The 21,292-nt window shown below is 43.5% G+C and overlaps 1 long non-coding RNA gene across 1 annotated transcript; it reads right to left on the bottom strand.

The window, feature by feature from the left end:
* Positions 1–411: 411 nt before the first annotated feature.
* On the bottom strand, positions 412–20,676 carry LOC130367962 (uncharacterized). The gene is made up of 3 exons (XR_008892233.1): positions 20,549–20,676; positions 3,572–3,677; positions 412–544 (listed from the first exon to the last, which is right to left on the bottom strand). It is a non-coding gene; the product is annotated as an uncharacterized LOC130367962 (long non-coding RNA).
* Positions 20,677–21,292: the final 616 nt, after the last annotated feature.

The raw sequence follows: 21,292 nt of genomic DNA on the forward strand, positions 1-21,292 counted from the left end.
ATCTGTATGCCTCCAGCTGTTGCAAAACTACAATTATTGCAGAATGATAACCCTCTTGCCCAGTGGTCACTCTACCCATTGAAGCCGGACAGGCTCCCTCTGAGCATCTGACTAGTGATGTATTGTCTCTGCAACTGCAACCTGGAAAAAAACATAGATGTCATTTTGTATGCTGCTAAAAATAAGAATTGTAAGACCACTATCACGCACAGGTACAGACAGTATATTAGGAACTCCACTAACTTTACAGCCCCTGTAGCATAGTCCAATAAAAAAGAAATCCCAGAATACCCCTTTAACACCACGCCCTAGGTGAGCTGGCTTCTTTCTGTTCTTTATTGCACATGTGTCAGATGTCTTAGGCACTAGCTGATAATGGCAGGATTGCATGACTCAAGAGTCTATTTAATAATTTTTTATTTCTTTATGTGTTTTTTGGGTTTCTTGCAGATGTTCCTGTTTGCGGGTCACCTGACGTATCCATAAGTTTTCATGTGATGGTTTGTAGTCCCAAATCTCACAATAGTATAAGTCCATAGCTTTTCTAGGATATAGCAAATGTAATTAATTACTATTTTTACTATATGTTTTGTCATTTTATAATGCTGAGAAAAACAACGACTGAATAACTTCCGCTGCAAGCACAAACCCACATGTGCACTAACACACATAGGCAGGGCTATTTGCCAGATGTTCCTAAGACTTGTCTTGAGCAAGAGGCGACTCCCTCTGCTGCTGTTAAGGACTCTGCTGCAGTTAAGAAGCTCAGGCAAGTACTATAGCTCTTTTGTTTCTTTTAGGATTTAATACTTTGTGTCTTTTTTTCTAGAGTGTATTTTGGTTATGATGAAAAGTTGATCCGTAAATTATGTACTGTTATAGTTCAGAGCTTTATGACCATACAGCAGCTTCATATGCCATTTCTCAGGGGTTTCTTGCTCAACACTAAAACTAAATGTGAGATTTTCCATAACTCTAGTTGCTTTATAAAAAGCAACTAGTGTTATGTTATATATTGATTCATGGCAATACTTTTAGTGTAAGACAAAGGAACATTAGAGAGGAAAACAAAGGAAATGTTAAAGCTTATGAATGAGCAATATAAACTTGTAATATAGATAGATGGCTTGGGAGATATTAGACAGATATTCAATACTTAGTGTATTGTCCAAAAAAAATGAGATAAACCAACAACAATTTAGTAATGTGTATTATAAGCATTTATAAATGAAATAAAAATATTAATTTACATTGCATAACTGAAGGTATATTCCCCACTTTACTATGTGGAGAATGCTATCTTTACCAGATAGTTGTGTGATCTTGCTATAATGCTACATTTGAAAATGATTTTATCATATTTTGAAGTCATGAGTAGCTAGATGTACTGTTATAAATTAACTTACTGAACAGCCCAGAAGCTGCATTAAGGATAAAGCAATGACTATATTATATCATATACCTCAATCTATCTCATGATGATATGGGTAAAAAAAAAACGCGTTGAGATTCGCAACATCGTGGACACCAGAGACATAAGTATCAGCCAACTTTGGCATAATTTTCCTCTGTATTGCATACTTTTTTATATGATGCATATTTGGCTGTTTATTATCATTGTATGTGTTAAGTACTATGCCAGGAGTTATTATACACCTGATCTGTACTGTAGTCTGAAGTGGCATAAAGGGCATAGTGCAATACTTACCACCATAATACCATTATGATATAATTTTGTATTTTTGCACCCTAGTATGTATGTAGTAGTCTCTGATAGTGGGGCATAGTGGAATATTTTGTACATTATTGTTACAATATCCTAGGTAATCATTATATATTGACCCTTTGAGATGTGGCACGTAAATTGTTTGTTATCAGTTACACTTAGGGTCTTGTTCCCTTAGACAAGTAGCTTGTTAAGAAAGTTAGCTAGTGGTAGGGACTGACAACAGGGGAGGTTCCAGCACGGGGGCTTCCTTTTTAGGACAATCACTCTGCCTAGAATCAGGTTACCGAGGGGTAGATTAGGGCCATGTAGGCTCCCCCGCCACCCCCGCCAGGTACCCCACCCATTGTCCCACCCTGAGTCACGGGGTTAGGGTCAGAGATAGCTAGGCTGATACATATGTCCAGTATTTATCAATTGTGAGCAAGATATATTATCTTGCACCTAATTTATTTAATTGGTTTTATGTGTTTACCACATGGTTTTTATGTTTTTTTGTGCACCAGAGTGAATTGACTGTCTATTCAGTTGTCAGAGAAACATTTTAATAGCACAAATAAATGTTAAGTTTTTAGTTTACATTCTTTGCTTGAATTGTTGGTTGGTGGCTTGGACATCTTTGATTTAATTATTACGGGGATTTTTACACTGAGCCTAGCATTTCATTAAAAAAAATGTAGCTCACAGTGATTATCATGACAAATACTTTATCTTTGTGAAATCATTCTCAATATATTAGAGCTATCCTGATATTTGATACTGAGATCGTCCACTTAAAATATTACATACAATATCACTTTTACTTTTAAATGTTTACATGCAATCATGAGTTTTGCTAAAGATAGTCAGTACATTCTTAATGGACACAGGTGTCCTTCTTTCCCTGTTCCTCTCATTATATAGGTGTAGGTATAGGCTATGTTTTATCATGCTTAATGCAAATAAATAACAAAACATGATCAAACAGCCATGCATGTTTATTTAAATAGGAAGGGGGTGGCACTTATTTATTTAGTCAGAAAAGGTTAAAGGGGTTATTCAGGCAGTTAACAGCATATCAGGAGAGGCATAGAGGCACGTAATAAGGACATAGTTTTGCCTCTGTATAAATCATTAGTCAGACCGCATATGGAGTATTGTGTTCAATTTTGGGCACCTGTATATGAGAAGGATATAACTGATATGGAGAGGATGCAGGGCAGGGCAACAGAGGTAATGGTATGGGAGGATTACAGGACCAAGATACGTTATCAAAGTTGTCTTAGGGGCAATTTAATCACAATTGACAGTACAGAGGTCTTTCTAGTGATCTTTTTATACCTAGGCCAGTAACCATTATGAGGGGTAATCCTTTACGTCTAGAGGAAAGACAGTTTCACCATCATCACAGACAGAGATTCTTTACTGTAAGAGCAGTGAGTCTATGGAACTCTCTGCCACTTGATGTTGTGATATCTGATTTAATAAACAAGTTCAAGGGGGGTCTGGATGTTTTTCTGGAAAATATAATATTACAGGTTATAGAAACTAGATTTATGTGGATAGAAAATTGATTCAGGGATTAATTTGCCTTCCAATGGATAAACACAGTAGGGTTTTAGGTTGAATTCAATGAACTCGTCTCTTTTTTCAACCTTACAAAATATGTTATTATGAATGTACTATTACAATAATTACATAGGTTAAAAGAAAAGCTGGATCAATAACCACAATATGCTATACAAAAACACTGAGGTCTAATAGATCATTTAGCCCTGAACTCCCTTAAAGGAGATATCCCATGCAGAACTTTTTTCTGCCATTATGACCGGACTGCCAGAATATAAAACGGCAAACGGGACTCACCAGCCGTCGCTCCCTTGGGCCCCGCTATCGCTGCTCCAGTCCTCCACTGCTGTCTTCTTCCTGGTTGCCCATGGTCAATATGTCACACTGAAGCTCAGCTAATTTTCTGGATCAATAACCACAAAAAGCTGGATCAATAACCAAAAAAGCTGAGTCAATGACCACAATATGCTATACAAAAACGCTATACAATAACCACAAAAACTTGGATCAATAACCAAAAAGAGCTGGATCAATAACCACAGTATGCTATACAAAAATGCTATACAATAACCACAAAAAGCTGGATCAATAACCAAAAAGAGCTGGATCAATAACCACAATATGCCATACAAAAACGCTGAGGTCTAATAGATCATTTAGCCCGGAACTCCCTTAAAGGAGATATCCCATGCAGAACTTTTTTCTGCCATTATGATTGGGCTGCCAGAATCTAAAATGACGAACGTGACTCACCAGCCGCCGCCCCCTTGGGCCCCGCTATCGCTCCTCCACGGCCGGCCGGCAATAGACTGAGTGGCAGTATGTGGGGCATTGAACCCCAGCAACCAGTATTGCATTGTAACGTGTTGACCACAGGCAACCAGGAAGAAGACTGCAGCGGAGGACTGGAGCAGTGATACTGGGGCATTGAGGGAACGACGGCAGGTGAGCTCCTTTAGATGTTATATATTCTGTCAGCCCGGTCATAATGACAGAAAAAAAATCTGCATGGGATATCTCCTTTAACCCCTTAAAGGGGTACTCCGGTGAAAACCTTTTTTCTTTTAAATCAACTGGTGGCAGAAAGTTAAACATATTTGTAAATGACTTCTATTAAAAAATCTTAATCCTTCCAGTACTTATTAGCTGCTGAATGCTACAGAGGAAATTCCTTTCTTTTTGAAACACTGATGACATCATGAGCACAGTGCTCTCTGCTGACATCTCTGTCCATTTTAGCAACCATGCACAGTAGACGTATGCTAAGGGCAGCATGGTGGCTCAGTGGTTAGCACTGCTGCCTTGCAGTGGTGGGGACTTGGGTTCAAATCCCACTAAGGACAACAATAAATAAAGTGTTATTATCATTATAATAAGGTCAGCAGAGAGAACTGTGCTCGTGATGTCATCAGAGAGCATTCCAAAAAGAAAAGAATTTCCTCTGTAGTATTCGGCAGCTAATAAGTACAGGAAGGATTAAGATTTTTTAATAGAAGTCATTTACAAATATGTTTAACTTTCTGCCACCAGTTGATTTAAAAGAAAAAAGGTTTTCACCGGAGTTCCCCTTTAAGGGTACAGTCCGTTTTGGCCTTAAAGGGTACTCCAGCCCTAGACATCTTATTCCTTATCCAAAGGCTGGGGATCCTCGCAATCTCTCCTGCAGCACCCACTTATAATCAGCCTCACAGAGCTACATGTCTGATGACTCACGATACAGGGGCCGGCGTGACGGCCACCACAACCCCTCCCATAGACTTACATTGAGGGGGCGGGGTGTGAGTTCAAGAGGCAGAGCCATGATATCACATTACTCTGTCCCCTGTATCATGAGTCATCAGACACGGAACGATCTTTGCTCCATGAGGCTGCTGACAATTGGGTGCTGCAGGAGAGATTGCGGGTGTCCATAGCGGCAGGACCCCCATGATCAAACATCTTATCCCCTATACTTTGCATAGGGGATAAGATGTCTAGGGCTGGAGTACCCCTTTAAGGACAAAGCCAGTTTTATTTTAGCATTTTTTGTTTTTTCCTCCTTGCCTCCTAAAATCCTTCAAAATTTTCCATCCAAAGACCAATATGAGTTTTTTGAGTAACCAATTGTACTTTGTTATGACACCTTTTTATTTTACCATAAAATGTAAGACGCAACCAAAAAAGATTATTTTGTGCGGAAGTGTAGAAGAAAGACTATATTTTGCTAATTTTGGAGAGTTTTGCTTTTACGCAGTGCACTTTTGATAAAAATTACATGTTCTATTTATTCTGTGGCTCAATACAATTTAAAATGATACCCATGTGTCACGATGCCGGCTGGCAGGTAGTGGATCCTCTGTGCCAGAGAGGGATTGGCGTGGACCGTGCTAGAGGATCGGTTCTAAGTCACTACTGGTTTTCACCAGAGCCCGCCGCAAAGCGGGATGGTCTTGCTGCGGCGGTAGTGACCAGGTCGTATCCCCTAGCAACGGCTCAACCTCTCTGGCTGCTGAAGATAGGCGCGGTACAAGGGAGTAGACAGAAGCAAGGTCGGACGTAGCAGAAGGTCGGGGCAGGCAGCAAGGATCGTAGTCAGGGGCAACGGCAGAAGGTCTGGAATCACAGGCAAGGAACACACAAGGAACGCTTTCACTGGCACTAGGGCAACAAGATCCGGCGAGGGAGTGAAGGGGAAGTGAGGTGATATAGGGAAGTGCACAGGTGTAAACACTAATTGGAACCACTGCACCAATCAGCGGTGCAGTGGCCCTTTAAATCGCAAAGACCCGGCGCGCGCGCGCCCTAGGGAGCGGGGCCGCGCGCGCCGGGACAGAACTGACGGGGAGCGAGTAAGGTACGGGAGCCGGGGTGCGCATCGCGAGCGGGCGCTACCCGCATCGCGAATCGCATCCCGGCCGGAGGTGGTAACGCAGCGCCCCGGGTCCGTGGAACCGACCGGGGCGCTGCAGTGAGGGAAGTGTAGCGAGCGCTCCGGGGAGGAGCGGGGACCCGGAGCGCTCGGCGTAACAGTACCCCCCCCCTTGGGTCTCCCCCTCTTCTTGGGGCCTGAGAACCTGAGGATCAGACTTTTGTCCAGGATATTGTCCTCAGGTTCCCAGGACCTCTCTTCTGGACCACAACCCTCCCAATCCACTAAAAAAAAAGTTCTTCCCCTGACCTTTTTAGAGGCCAAAATCTCTTTGACAGAGAAGATGTCCGAGGAGCCGGAAACAGGAGTGGGAGGAACAGATTTAGGAGAAAAACGGTTGAGGATGAGAGGTTTAAGAAGAGAGACGTGAAAGGCATTAGGGATACGAAGAGAAGGAGGAAGAAGAAGTTTGTAAGAGACAGGATTAATTTGACACAAAACTTTAAAAGGACCAAGATAGCGTGGTCCCAACTTATAGCTCGGGACACGGAAACGGACATATTTAGCGGAGAGCCATACCTTGTCTCCAGGGGAAAAAATGGGAGGAGCTCTTCTTTTCTTATCTGCGAATCTCTTCATGCGAGAAGAAGCCTGTAAGAGAGAATTTTGGGTCTCTTTCCATATGGTGGAAAGATCACGAGAAATTTCATCCACAGCGGGCAGACCAGAGGGCAAGGGGGTAGGGAGGGGGGGAAGAGGGTGCCGGCCGTACACCACGAAAAACGGAGATTTGGAGGAAGATTCAGAGATTCTGAAATTATACGAGAATTCGGCCCAAGGTAGAAGATCTGCCCAGTCATCCTGGCGGGAGGAAACAAAATGTCGTAAATAGTCACCCAAGATCTGGTTAATTCTCTCTACTTGTCCATTGGATTGAGGATGGTATGCAGAAGAAAAATTTAATTTAATCTTGAGTTGTTTACAGAGAGCCCTCCAGAATTTAGACACAAATTGGACGCCTCTATCCGAGACGATCTGTGTAGGCAACCCGTGAAGACGAAAAATGTGTACAAAAAATTGTTTAGCCAACTGAGGCGCTGAAGGAAGACCAGGAAGAGGGATGAAATGTGCCATTTTGGAGAATCGATCAACGACCACCCAAATAACAGTGTTGCCATGGGATGGGGGTAAGTCAGTAATAAAATCCATACCAATCAGAGACCAAGGTTGTTCGGGGACAGGTAGAGGATGAAGAAAACCAGCGGGCTTCTGGCGAGGAGTCTTATCCCGGGCACAGATAGTGCAGGCTCGCACAAAGTCCACCACATCAGTCTCTAGAGTCGGCCACCAATAGAAGCGGGAGATGAGTTGCACAGATTTCTTGATGCCCGCATGACCTGCGAGATGGGAGGAGTGACCCCATTTGAGGATCCCAAGGCGTTGGCGTGGAGAAACAAAGGTCTTTCCTGGAGGAGTTTGCCTGATGGAGGCTGGAGAAGTGGAAATCAGGCAGTCAGGAGGAATGATGTGTTGAGGAGAGAGTTCAATTTCAGAGGCATCTGAGGAACGAGAGAGAGCATCGGCCCTAATGTTTTTATCAGCAGGCCGAAAGTGAATTTCAAAATTAAATCGGGCAAAGAACAGAGACCACCTGGCCTGACGAGGATTCAGCCGTTGGGCAGACTGGAGGTAGGAGAGGTTCTTGTGATCGGTGTAAATAATAACTGGAAATCTTGATCCCTCCAGCAGATGCCTCCATTCCTCAAGTGCTAATTTAATGGCTAGAAGCTCTCGATCCCCGATGGAGTAGTTCCTCTCCGCCGGAGAGAAGGTCCTGGAAAAAAAACCACAAGTAACAGCATGCCCGGAAGAGTTTTTTTGTAGAAGGACAGCTCCAGCTCCCACTGAGGAGGCATCAACCTCCAATAGGAAGGGTTTAGATGGGTCAGGTCTGGAGAGCACGGGAGCCGAAGAAAAGGCAGACTTGAGTCGTTTAAAGGCGTCTTCCGCTTGAGGAGGCCAAGACTTGGGATCGGCATTTTTTTTTGTTAAAGCCACAATAGGAGCCACAATGGTAGAAAAATGTGGAATAAATTGCCTGTAATAATTGGCGAACCCCAAAAAACGTTGGATGGCACGGAGTCCGGAGGGGCGTGGCCAATCTAAGACGGCAGAGAGTTTATCTGGGTCCATTTGTAGTCCCTGGCCAGAGACCAAGTATCCTAGAAAAGGAAGAGATTGGCATTCAAACAGACATTTCTCTATTTTGGCATAGAGTTGATTATCACGAAGTCTCTGAAGAACCATACGGACATGCTGGCGGTGTTCTTCAAGATTGGCAGAAAAAATCAGGATATCGTCCAGATATACAACAACACAGGAGTATAGTAGATCACGAAAAATTTCATTAACAAAGTCTTGGAAGACGGCAGGGGCGTTGCATAGACCAAAGGGCATGACCAGATACTCAAAGTGTCCATCTCTGGTGTTAAATGCCGTTTTCCATTCATCCCCCTCTCTGATGCGGATGAGATTATAAGCACCTCTTAAGTCCAGTTTGGTAAAAATATGGGCACCTTGGAGACGATCAAAGAGTTCAGAGATGAGGGGTAGGGGGTAGCGGTTCTTAACCGTGATTTTATTAAGACCGCGGTAGTCAATGCAAGGACGTAGAGAGCCATCTTTTTTGGACACAAAGAAAAATCCGGCTCCGGCAGGAGAGGAGGATTTACGGATAAAGCCCTTTTTTAAATTTTCTTGGACGTATTCAGACATGGCAAGAGTCTCTGGGACGGACAGAGGATAGATTCTGCCCCGGGGTGGAGTAGTGCCCGGGAGGAGGTCAATGGGACAATCATAAGGCCTGTGAGGAGGTAGAGTCTCAGCTTGTTTTTTGCAAAAAACGTCCGCAAAGTCCATATAGGCCTTAGGGAGACTGGTTACATGAGGAAGCACAGGGACACGGCAAGGTTTACTGGGAACCGGTTTTAAGCAGTCCTTGGAACAAGAGGGCCCCCAACTCTTGATCTCCCCAGTGGACCAATCCAGGATTGGGGAATGGAGTTGAAGCCAGGGAAGTCCAAGAAGGATTTCAGAAGTGCAATTGGGGAGGACCAACAGTTCAATCCTCTCGTGATGAGATCCGATGCACATTAGAAGGGGCTCCGTGCGGAAACGTATAGTACAGTCCAATCTTTCATTGTTTACACAATTGATGTAGAGGGGTCTGGCGAGACTGGTCACCGGGATGTTGAACCTGTTGACGAGAGAGGCTAAGATGAAATTTCCTGCAGATCCAGAGTCCAAGAAGGCCACAGCAGAGAAGGAGAAGGCAGAGGCAGACATCCGCACAGGCACAGTAAGACGTGGAGAAGCAGAGTAGACATCAAGGACTGTCACACCATTGTGCGGAGTCAGCGGACGTCTTTCCAGGCGGGGAGGACGGATAGGACAATCCTTCAGGAAGTGTTCGGTACTAGCACAGTACAGGCAGAGATTCTCCATGCGGCGTCGTGTCCTCTCTTGGGGTGTCAGGCGAGACCGGTCGACCTGCATAGCCTCCACGGCGGGAGGCACAGGAACAGATTGCAGGGGACCAGAGGAGAGAGGAGCCGGGGAGAAGAAACGCCTCGTGCGAACAGAGTCCATATCCTGGCGGAGCTCCTGACGCCGTTCGGAAAAACGCATGTCAATGCGAGTGGCAAGATGGATGAGTTCATGTAGGTTAGCAGGGATTTCTCGTGCGGCCAGAACATCTTTAATGTTGCTGGATAGGCCTTTTTTAAAGGTCGCGCAGAGTGCCTCATTATTCCAGGATAATTCTGAAGCAAGGGTACGGAACTGTACGGCATACTCGCCAACGGAAGAATTACCCTGGACCAGGTTCAACAGGGCAGTCTCAGCAGAAGAGGCTCGGGCAGGTTCCTCAAAGACACTTCGAATTTCCGAGAGGAAGGAGTGTACAGAGGCAGTGACGGGGTCATTGCGGTCCCAGAGCGGTGTGGCCCAAGCCAGGGCTTTTCCAGACAGCAGGCTGACTACGAAAGCCACCTTAGACCTTTCAGTGGGGAACTGGTCCGACATCATCTCCAAGTGTAATGAACATTGGGAAAGAAAGCCACGGCAAAACTTAGAGTCCCCATCAAATTTATCCGGCAAGGATAGTCGTATTCCAGAAGCGGCCACTCGCTGCGGAGGAGGTACAGGAGCTGGCGGAGGAGATGATTGCTGGAGCTGTGGTAGTAACTGTTGTAGCATAACAGTCAGTTGAGACAGCTGTTGGCCTTGTTGCGCAATCTGTTGTGACTGCTGGGCGACCACCGTGGTGAGGTCAGCGACAACTGGCAGAGGAACTTCAGCGGGATCCATGGCCGGATCTACTGTCACGATGCCGGCTGGCAGGTAGTGGATCCTCTGTGCCAGAGAGGGATTGGCGTGGACCGTGCTAGAGGATCGGTTCTAAGTCACTACTGGTTTTCACCAGAGCCCGCCGCAAAGCGGGATGGTCTTGCTGCGGCGGTAGTGACCAGGTCGTATCCCCTAGCAACGGCTCAACCTCTCTGGCTGCTGAAGATAGGCGCGGTACAAGGGAGTAGACAGAAGCAAGGTCGGACGTAGCAGAAGGTCGGGGCAGGCAGCAAGGATCGTAGTCAGGGGCAACGGCAGAAGGTCTGGAATCACAGGCAAGGAACACACAAGGAACGCTTTCACTGGCACTAGGGCAACAAGATCCGGCGAGGGAGTGAAGGGGAAGTGAGGTGATATAGGGAAGTGCACAGGTGTAAACACTAATTGGAACCACTGCACCAATCAGCGGTGCAGTGGCCCTTTAAATCGCAAAGACCCGGCGCGCGCGCGCCCTAGGGAGCGGGGCCGCGCGCGCCGGGACAGAACTGACGGGGAGCGAGTAAGGTACGGGAGCCGGGGTGCGCATCGCGAGCGGGCGCTACCCGCATCGCGAATCGCATCCCGGCCGGAGGTGGTAACGCAGCGCCCCGGGTCCGTGGAACCGACCGGGGCGCTGCAGTGAGGGAAGTGTAGCGAGCGCTCCGGGGAGGAGCGGGGACCCGGAGCGCTCGGCGTAACACCATGTTTACACGCTTTACTATTATGGTACTACTTAAAAATATACAAGGTTGAATGACGGCAATTTTTTTTGTGCCGTGATCTGTAGCTTTTATTGGTACCACTTTTGTTGATATGTATTTTTTGATCACTTATTATTTTATTTTTCTGAGATGTGATGTGGCCAAATGCAGCAATTTCTGATTTTTTTTTATGTTTGCGTCGTTCATCGTACGGGATCATTAGGATTATATTTTGATATATTTTGACATTTACGCATGCACAAATACCAAATATGTTTATTAGTTTTTTTTTTACACTTTATTTTTAGTAAAATGGGGAAAGGGGAGATTTACATTTTTATTGGGGAAGGGGCTTTTTCAAATTTTTTTTCAAACTTTTTTTCACATTTATTTTGCACTTTTTATGGCCCCATAGAAGACTATTATAGCAATCATTACATTGCTAATACTGTTTAGTGCTATGCATAGGCATAGCACTGATCAGTATTATCGGCAATATTTTTCTCTGGTCGCAGAAGCCATGATCTGTATTGATCATGGTTTTGAGGGGCCAATGGCAGACATCAGTACAATCTCTGATGTCCGCCATTACCGGACAGCCGGGACCTACCATGCATTAAGCGAGCACCAGAGGATCAGGACGTACATTTTTGTTCCACGTCCTTAAGGGGTTAAGTGTTTAACTTGTAATAGAAATTTTTCACTGTATTCCTTAGGTGAGCCTTAAGGAGTACTCCTTAAGGAGTACACATGTTCCCTAAACCAAATGTTGAAGGAGTATTCTACTGAAAAGTAACTTTAGTTTGTTGTGCCCAGGCTGCAAAAAAAAAAAAGAAAACAAACTTTAACTCACCTTTCTCTGTTTCCCCGTAGCGCCGCTACAGCTGTTCAGTCCTCTGATCTTCTTCCTTCTTCTGTGTGCATGGATCGTCACACTGCGCTAAGCCTGACACCAGCCGAGGCGGGACATCGCTGCTGCCGGTCATAGGCTGAGTGCAGTGTGACAATCCGTGCACACGTAAGAAGGAAGAGGACCGGACTGGAGGAATGAACAGCTGTAGCAGCGCTACAGAAGAAGGTTAGTTAAAGGGGTACTCCATTGGAAAAAAAAAATTTAATCAGCTTGTGCCAGAAAGTTAAACAGATTTGTAAATTACTTCTATTTAAAAATCTTAACCCTTCCAGTACTTATCAGCTGCTGTATGCTCAACAGAAAGTTCTTTTCTTTTTGAATTTCCTTTCTGCCTGACCACAGTGCTCTCTGCTGACACCTCTGTCCATTTTAGGAACTGCCCGGAGCAGTATAAGTTTGTTATGGGAATTTGTTCCTGCTCTGGACAGTTTCTAAAATGGTCAGAGGTGTCAGCAGAGAGCACTGTGGTCAAGCAGAAAGGAAATTCAAAAAGAAAAGAACTTCCTGTGGAGCATACAGCAGTTGATAAGTACCGGAAGGATTACGATTTCTAAATAGAAGTAATTTACAAATATGTTTAACTTTCTGGCACCAGTTGATAAAAAAAAAATGTTTTCCATTGGAATACCCCTTTAAATGTCGATAATCCCATCTAAAATCTGGTTAATCTAAAGATTTTTAAATAGAAGTAATTTACAAATCTGTTTAACTTTTTGGCAGCACCAGTTGATTTAAAAAAAGTTTTCCAGTAGAGTACCCTTTTAAATTTTTCTTTTTTTTTTTTCCTTCTTGGCAGCCAAGGCACAACTGACTGAAGTTACGTTACAGTAGACTACTGTAGTGTAGTACATGTAGTACTTCTGATAAAACCTGCAGGTTTAAAGAATGGCAGGTGTGTTAAACTTGCCACGCATCTTCTTCACAATTTCATGAAGGGGTTGGGCATAGTCAATATCACAAAGTGCAAACATGTACATTTCTCACATTTGGTAGATGCCTTCAGGTAGATAATCCCCCTCTCCTGCAGGTTGTGCGCAATGAAGAGACATCATCATGCACTGCCTGCAACATGAGCTCTGTGCCATTGTGGTACATTACAGGAGAGGAAGATGCTTGCTCCCTGCTCCTGTACAATACGTTCTACACAGAGCCACTCATTTGACATTCTTAGGAGGGCTACAACCTCACTCCTATCACTCTCAGACAGCCTGTACAAGCTGAGAAGTTTTTACTGATTGCAGCATGTTCAGGCTACTTTTTCTTAAAGGAATCAATCAGTTTTAGATCTATCAGTAGAGATGAGAACAATTTTGAGATGTGGGGGTGGTACCCCACTAGTAACAGTCACCCAATCAGAATAAGTACCATTAATAACCACCCTCTGGTTCCTATCATTGAGCCAGTTACTTACCCACTTACACACATTCTCCCCCAGCCAGAACCTTCTCATTTTATGTGCCAACCTTTTATGTGGAACCGAATCAACTGCTTTGGAAAAATCCAGATATACGACATCCAGCGATTCCCCCTGGTCCAGTTTGGAGCTCACCTCCTCATAACAGTTGATCAGGTTAGTTTGACAGGATCGATCCCTCATAAATCCATGCTGATACGGGGTCATACATTTATCTTTATCAAGATATTCCAAAATAGCATCTCTTAGGAAACCCTCAAACAATTTACATACAACCGAGGTTAAACTAACAGGTCTATAATTCCCAGGGTCACCTTTTGACCCCTTCTTAAATATTGGCAAAACATTTGCCATGCGCCAGTCCTGGGGAACAGTCCCTGTCACTATAGAGTCCCTGAATATTAAAAATAGGGGTCTGTCTATTACATTACTTAATTCCTTTAGAACACAGGGGTGAATGCCATCTGGACCTGGTGATTTGTCTATTTTGATTTTTTGTAGGCGGCACTGTACTTCTTCCTGGGTTAGACAGGTGACCTGTACTGGGGAGTTTACCTTATCCCACCGTATTTCACCTGGCATTTCATTTTCCTCAGTGAATACAGTGGAGAAGAATTTGTTTAATATATTTTCTTTTTCCTGATCCTGATATCATTTAAATATTTTACATTGTTCAGCCCTTTCAGGGACCATTACTGCAATTTGAGATCTGAGAGGGAGGCTTGAAATGATAATGGTAGCTCCAGAGGGTATGTGAAGCTAGGGTGGAAAGGTAAGAGACCCAAACTTGGTACAAGGGTTACACTAAGGGGTTCGACTGAGGTGGCTTTTACAATTTCCATGCTGGGACAAGGAGAAGGTCATTAAGGGAGTGGGGATGTGCAGAGTAATTTTCTAAATGAACCCATGGTAAGTCTGTCTTGTTACCCCACAATTGTTTGAGTAAAGTTATTGGCATAGAAATGTAGTAGCCTATAATGTCCGGCATACCTATTTCTCCTGCTAATCTAGACATTGTTATGATGTGAGATGTTAACCTAGTTTTTTTCCCAGACCAAATGTGAAACCAGGTGTTGTGCCTTTTGAAAAAGGCTGTTGGGAGGGAAATAGGGAGATTTTTGAAGGCATATAGCAATTTAAGAAGCAAAAACATTTTAAAAGTTTGCTTTCCATAACTGCTGGGAGTGACTGTTACGCCGAGCGCTCCGGGTCCCCGCTCCTCCCCGGAGCGCTCGCTTCACTCCCTCCGCTGCAGCGCTCCGGTCACGTCCTCTGACCCGGGGCGCTGCGATCCCGCTGCCAGCCGGGATGCGATTCGCGATGCGGGTAGCGCCCGCTCGCGATGCGCACCCCGGCTCCCCTACCTGACTCGCTCCCCGTCTGTTCTGTCCCGGCGCGCGCGGCCCCGCTCCCTAGGGCGCGCGCGCGCCGGGTCTCTGCGATTTAAAGGGCCACTGCGCCGCTGATTGGCGCAGTGGTTCCAATTAGGGTTTTCACCTGTGCACTTCCCTATATTACCTCACTTCCCTTGCACTCCCTTGCCGGATCTTGTTGCCTTAGTGCCAGTGAAAGCGTTCCTTGTGTGTTCCTTGCCTGTGTTTCCAGACCTTCTGCCGTTGCCCCTGACTACGATCCTTGCTGCCTGCCCCGACCTTCTGCTACGTCCGACCTTGCTTCTGCCTACTCCCTTGTACCGCGCCTATCTTCAGCAGCCAGAGAGGTGAGCCGTTGCTAGTGGATACGACCTGGTCACTACCGCCGCAGCAAGACCATCCCGCTTTGCGGCGGGCTCTGGTGAAAACCAGTAGTGGCTTAGAACCGGTCCACTAGCACGGTCCACGCCAATCCCTCTCTGGCACAGAGGGTCCACTACCTGCCAGCCGGCATCGTGACAGTGACATTGTCAGATTTGTTAGAGAAAGTATGACATAATCTGCGTAAGGTGAGATAACATTTAGTCTGTCGCTCATGTGAATTCTGGATACTCTACTATGTAGGTGGAGAGCTTGGGCTAATGGTTCTATGAAGAGAATATAAATTATGGGGCAAAGAGGAGTTTTGCTGAATTCATCTGAAAGTATCTAATTGGCTAGAACCCTAGGCGATGAGTATGAATATAGGGAAAAGATTGCAGAGAGAATACTTCCTTTGAATCCCATTGTACAAAGCACTGAGAAAGAAAATAATCACTGTTGACTATCAAAGGCCTTCTCAGCGTCTAATGCTAGAATCAAGGAAAGGGTGTTTGACAGCCCTTTGGTATTGTCAGACGTCTGTCTGCCCAAGACGAATCCTAATTTGTCATGACCAATTACGCTAGGGTGAACAACTGACAGTTGATTAGCTAACAATGATATAGGTCTATAGTTCTGGGGGAGGTCAATAGAGTGGAGATATATCATGGGGAAAATTAATCTCCAATCCCAACGGTCAGACCCCCCTGTGATCTCCTGTACGGGGCCCTGGCTCTCCCCAGGTGTGGCGTGTCACTACCCCTGCACAAAACAGTGGCCGACACAACCTCGATAAATCTCTATGGGAGAGCCATTCGTCTATCTTCGGCTCTCCCATAGAGATATTTGAAGGGGACGCGTTGGCCACCACTTTGTGCGAGAGTCGTGAAGTGCCACTTCGGGGGAGAGAAGGGCCCGATACAGAAGATCGGGGGAGTTCCAGCAGTCAGACCCTCCATGACTTAAAACGTATCCCCTATCTTTTCCCCATGATACTTCTCCTTTAATGCTAACAAGTTTTCCTCAGGCAAATTGCCAGACTCCATTGCTGCATGACAAAATTTCGTAGGTGGAGTGCTAAGGCAGCACTATATGTCTTGTAATAGGCACTAACAAAGCCATCTGGGCCAAGGGATTTTCCGAAGGGGAGTGGGCACATAACTTTTTGAACTTCAGCTAATGTGATTTCCCTGTTAAGATTTAATAATTGGGTCTCAATGAGATTGGGAAGATTAAAGGGATACTCCGCCGACAGATATCATATCCCCTATCCAAAGGATAGGGGATAAGATGTCTGATCGCAGGAGTGTGGAAACGGCGTGGAGTGACATCATGAGGGGGCGTGGCATGATGTCACATCTACGGGCACGGAAACCTAGCATTCTACACTTACTGTTTAGTGCGGCACAGTGCTTCACGGAGCTCGCGGGGGGTCCCGGTGACGGAACCCCCGCGATCAGATATCTTATTTCCTTTCATCATGGTTTATAAAAGCATAGCTTTGTTTAAGCTGAAGTACAGGCATGGACAAAGTCCAGTAGTCCAGTTCTCTGTGCTCTCTCCTGTCTGATAGTAATTCTCTGTACTCTCTCCAGTCTGATAGTACTCCTCTGTGCTCTTTCCTATCCTATCAGACAGCACATAGGAGTGCTAGCCCACCCAAGCCATGATGTTATAATCCATGATTTCCATTAAAAGGAAATACATTTTTCTTATGAAGTATATTAGAAAGGTTAATGCTTTGCCAAGATGTACAACATATCAAAAGTTTTTGGATCTAACAGTTTCCATTTAATAGATGAAAGGAAGAAGTCCAGTGCTTTATATTCAAAACAGGCCGTGCAGTTTATTATCACAAGCATGCAGTACACAGTAAATGCATGATGGTGACGTGTTTCTGCTGGTGGCACCCAGCCTTACTCAGCCTTACACCGGCCGTAACACGCCACCATCATGAATTTACTGTATACTGCATGCTTGTTATAATAAACCATGCAACCTGTTTTGTATATACCGCACTGGAATTTGGGGAATAAAAAAAAAACAGAGTTAAGCCAGTATTATTTATAGTACAGTACAATATAATAAATCTGCCTTTGGGATCTGTAATTATATCTTCAAACTGAAAAGCAACATTTTTTTCTAGTCCCAATGAGGACCCTCGCCCCTGGGAGTTAGAGTTAAAATAAAATTGGAAGATATGCTGCAAAGCTGGGTGTTTCATACAGTGCGCATCCCTGGACAGAAGATAAGTCTCCTGGGCACAAATTATATTGCATTTCAGAGACTGAAGAGCGAATGTTTATGTGGGACATTTTGGCCACTGACATTAGGAAAAGCTGTACGTATATCCATTGTAAAAGCAAGTCAGAGATGTATGACAATGCACGTGGAAGAGTGTGTCTTTCAGCAAACATGCACCCCCCCCCCTATAGAGACAGATAAAATGCTGAAAGTACAGTGAGTTGTACACATTGCAATGGAGTACTTAAATTGTAAACAGAAGAAATAGGAAAATTGAAAACAAAATAAATAAAACTTTACACGGCTCCGCAAACACATGCTGACATACTCAAGTGGGGTAATAGTTTACACAGAAGCTTTAGCAGTATGAATTGACAGTAGTGCCTGAATGGCAGTTAGTAAATATAAGTTACCGTCTGGAAGATCATACTGCAGATCACTCTTTAGCCATACGGGATCCGGACATGTTGGATGGAGGCCATTTCGGTGAAGTCAAAGCAATGGTAAGCCTCCATTTTTACGAGTGTTCCATCAATCTCTCCTTCACAGTGAAAAAATGGACTCTAGCTATTATGTCCCCAGGGACAGTGTCATCTAGGTGCTTTGGGCGAAGGATCCTATGAACCCTATCCACCTCTATCTCTTGCGGGTTGCAGGAAGGCAGGACTGATTTTATAAACGAGCAGACATATGCTGGAATGTTGGCAGGTAAGATGGACTCAGGAACCCAATGTAATTTTATGTTATTGCGGTGGCTCCTGTCTTCCAGGTCCGCCACCTTAGGTTTTAAAGCCGCAACATAATCTTATAGGTAATTGTGGGAGTTAATAAGAAGATAGTGTTACACCGAGAACTCCTCATACTTTGTCTCCAGATGATCTACTCTATCACCTAGGTCATCAATGTTTATGTCTATGGGTAAATAAGGCTAGAGGGTCCCAACCACATACCTCAGGCATAGCATTCATGGACGATAGCCGGGGTATCTACTTGGCCAGACTGTTGCAGTCAGGCCATGCCCTCTTTCAACCCCTTTAACTATTTGTCACTTCTGTTAATGCTACGTAGATGTAGAAATTGTTTATAAGTGATCACGGACTCAACATGATTTGTGTGATAACTATGTTTGTGTCCCGCAAATCCTTCCCTTTTTTTGTATATGGAATATGCTGTTCAGTTTAGGGCAACGGTACATAAAAAAGATGTGCTGGGGTTGGAAAAGATACAAAGGCACACCATTGTTGTACATAGAGTAAAAAGTGAGAAGAAAATAAACAAGATTATGGAAAATAAATAAATAAATAAAAATATCGAAAGAAAAAAATAGTAAAAAGAAGAAGATAAGAAAAAGAGAAAAATAGCAAGAAAAAAATAAATAAATCAGGGTGCACCATGTATACCTGGTGTAATTTCTTGTAAAGGAACCAAAGGGCCCAGATTTCACAAAAGTTTGGGTATGTGAGACCAGCCACACCATCACCAATGGAAGTTAGGATTGCCACTAGTAGAGCAGTATTAAAAACGTGTCTGCTAAGATCAAATGCATTGCTAATAATTTTTGATAATTATTAATTATCAATAATTTAATGATTTTCTTGTATTCTAATTCATTTAGAAAATCCATACGCATGATGCAGAACCATAGTTATAACTGATGGGGATAATGACTCCTGTTCCTATAAGAGCAAGAATGATGGTATATACTGACCCGCCTCCCTTAACAAATTATGACAGAAGTCCGCCAGTTTAAGATAAGAAGTTATAGCCTTTCTATTCAATTTAAACTGACTCATCTTGTAAGCTTCAAGATCTTCTAAACTTTCGAAATAAAAATAAAAAATCAACCTAACGGATGGGATCAGTGTTTCAAGCTTTTCTGTGGAGGGTGGCAGATTTTCTGCACAGATATCTTTTAATGTAATAGTTGTTAACTTTTCCCAAGTACAGTCACATTGTATCAAGGTGTAGTGATAATATAAAGAGGATAATTGAGCTTGGTAACATAGGAGTGAGACCTTCATACTCCTTAGTTTTAGAATGATCTTAACTCCTTTAAAGGGGTACTCAGGTGGAAAACTTTTTTTTTCTTCAAAACAACTGGTGCCAGAAAGTTAAACAGATTTGTAAATTACTTATTTGTAATTACTATTAAAACATCTTAATACTTTCCTTCCAGTACTTTTCAGCTGCTGTATACTACAGAGGAAATTCTTTTATTTTTGAATTTCTTTTCTGTCTGTCCACAGTGCTCTCTACTGACACCTCTGTCCATGTCAAGACCTGTCCAGAGCAGGAGAAAATCCCCATAGCAAACATATGCTGATCTGGACAGTTCCTGACATGGACAGAGGTGTCAGCAGAGAGCACTGTGGACAGACTGGAAAGAAATCCAAAAAGAAAATAATTTCCTCTGTAGTATACAGCAGCTGATGAATAAAGAAAGGATTAAAGATTTTTTTTATAGAAGTAATTACAAATCTGTTCAACTTTTTGACACCAGTGATTTAAAAGAAAAAAAAAATGTTTTCTACAGAAGTACCCCTTTAGTTTCTTAAATACCTCTCAAAAGGGGTTTTTTGATATTAAAAAGCAAAGGTTTCATGGAAAGCCTTATACATTTATATGGCAGGGAAGGTTTTTTCTTAGACCTTAAAATAACTGCCTGCACTGACGAAGGTATGCCCGGAGCAACCCTTTCTGAACCATACGGAGAATGCATACAATAGACAGAATTAAATATGTTTGATGAAGTGTCTTTCTTCCCATCCACGATAGAAAAGGCAGTCAGTATTCTTCTAGTTTCTCTCTAACTCTTGCTAATAAGGAAACATCATTTAGTTAAAAAAAAAGCATTTAAAAACAAATAAACTTACGTAAAAATTTGAAAGTCAGACGTAAATATATAATAATTCCTGAAATTTTGCTATATCTTGAACTGGATTGGTTATAAGAATTAGAAGGTAAAACCATTAGTAAGATTTTAAGACCTTTAATCAACTTAATGGGTACAAAAGAAAGAAGAAAGATCAGCTCACCGACTCTTCATATTCAGCAGACACCATGGTGAGGGATCCAGAAGCATGGAAGCAGGGAGCTGCTTCTCCCCGATAGCAGTAGAAAGTGGAAGAGAGAAAAATCCTGCTCCCGGTGAAGTGGAATGCACTAAAACATAACATTTATTCCTGCACATTAAAAAATGGGTTCCTCATGAGTGGCAAGTGACATGTCACTCATAAAAACAGGAGTGAAACTCCGACATGTTTTGAGCAGACGCTCTTAGTCATGGCACTGATACCATGACTTACGGGGGTTTAAATACCTACTGAGCAATGACAGGAACCTGTCCTCCAAAGACAGGAAGTGACGTTTTGGGCTGGGAACTGACCAGGTGAAGGCCGAACAGGTGAAGGATAATTTAGATTCACAAAAGAGTTAATTAACTCGTTCCTAGCCACGTGTAACCCAAAAATATATAGGATATGTTATCAGTACATTGATAGTTGAAGCCAAAATTATGTACATGAAAGTTAGCAGAAACACGACATCTAAACAAGATATATAAATATATATTTGTTCACCAAGAAAATGTATAGAATAACTCATTTGTGCACTAATAGTTAAAGCCAAAATTATGTATGTATTTATTTAAAAAAAAATAAAAAATACAAAAATAAATATATATATATATATATATATATATATACACACACACATATGTGTTAACCAGTGTTAAGCACAGAAAAGTGTGTATGCAAAAGATCTTAATATACTTCGAGAGT

The sequence above is a fragment of the Hyla sarda genome, chromosome 1 (genome assembly GCF_029499605.1).
Source record: "Hyla sarda isolate aHylSar1 chromosome 1, aHylSar1.hap1, whole genome shotgun sequence".
NCBI classification, from domain to species: domain Eukaryota; kingdom Metazoa; phylum Chordata; class Amphibia; order Anura; family Hylidae; genus Hyla; species Hyla sarda.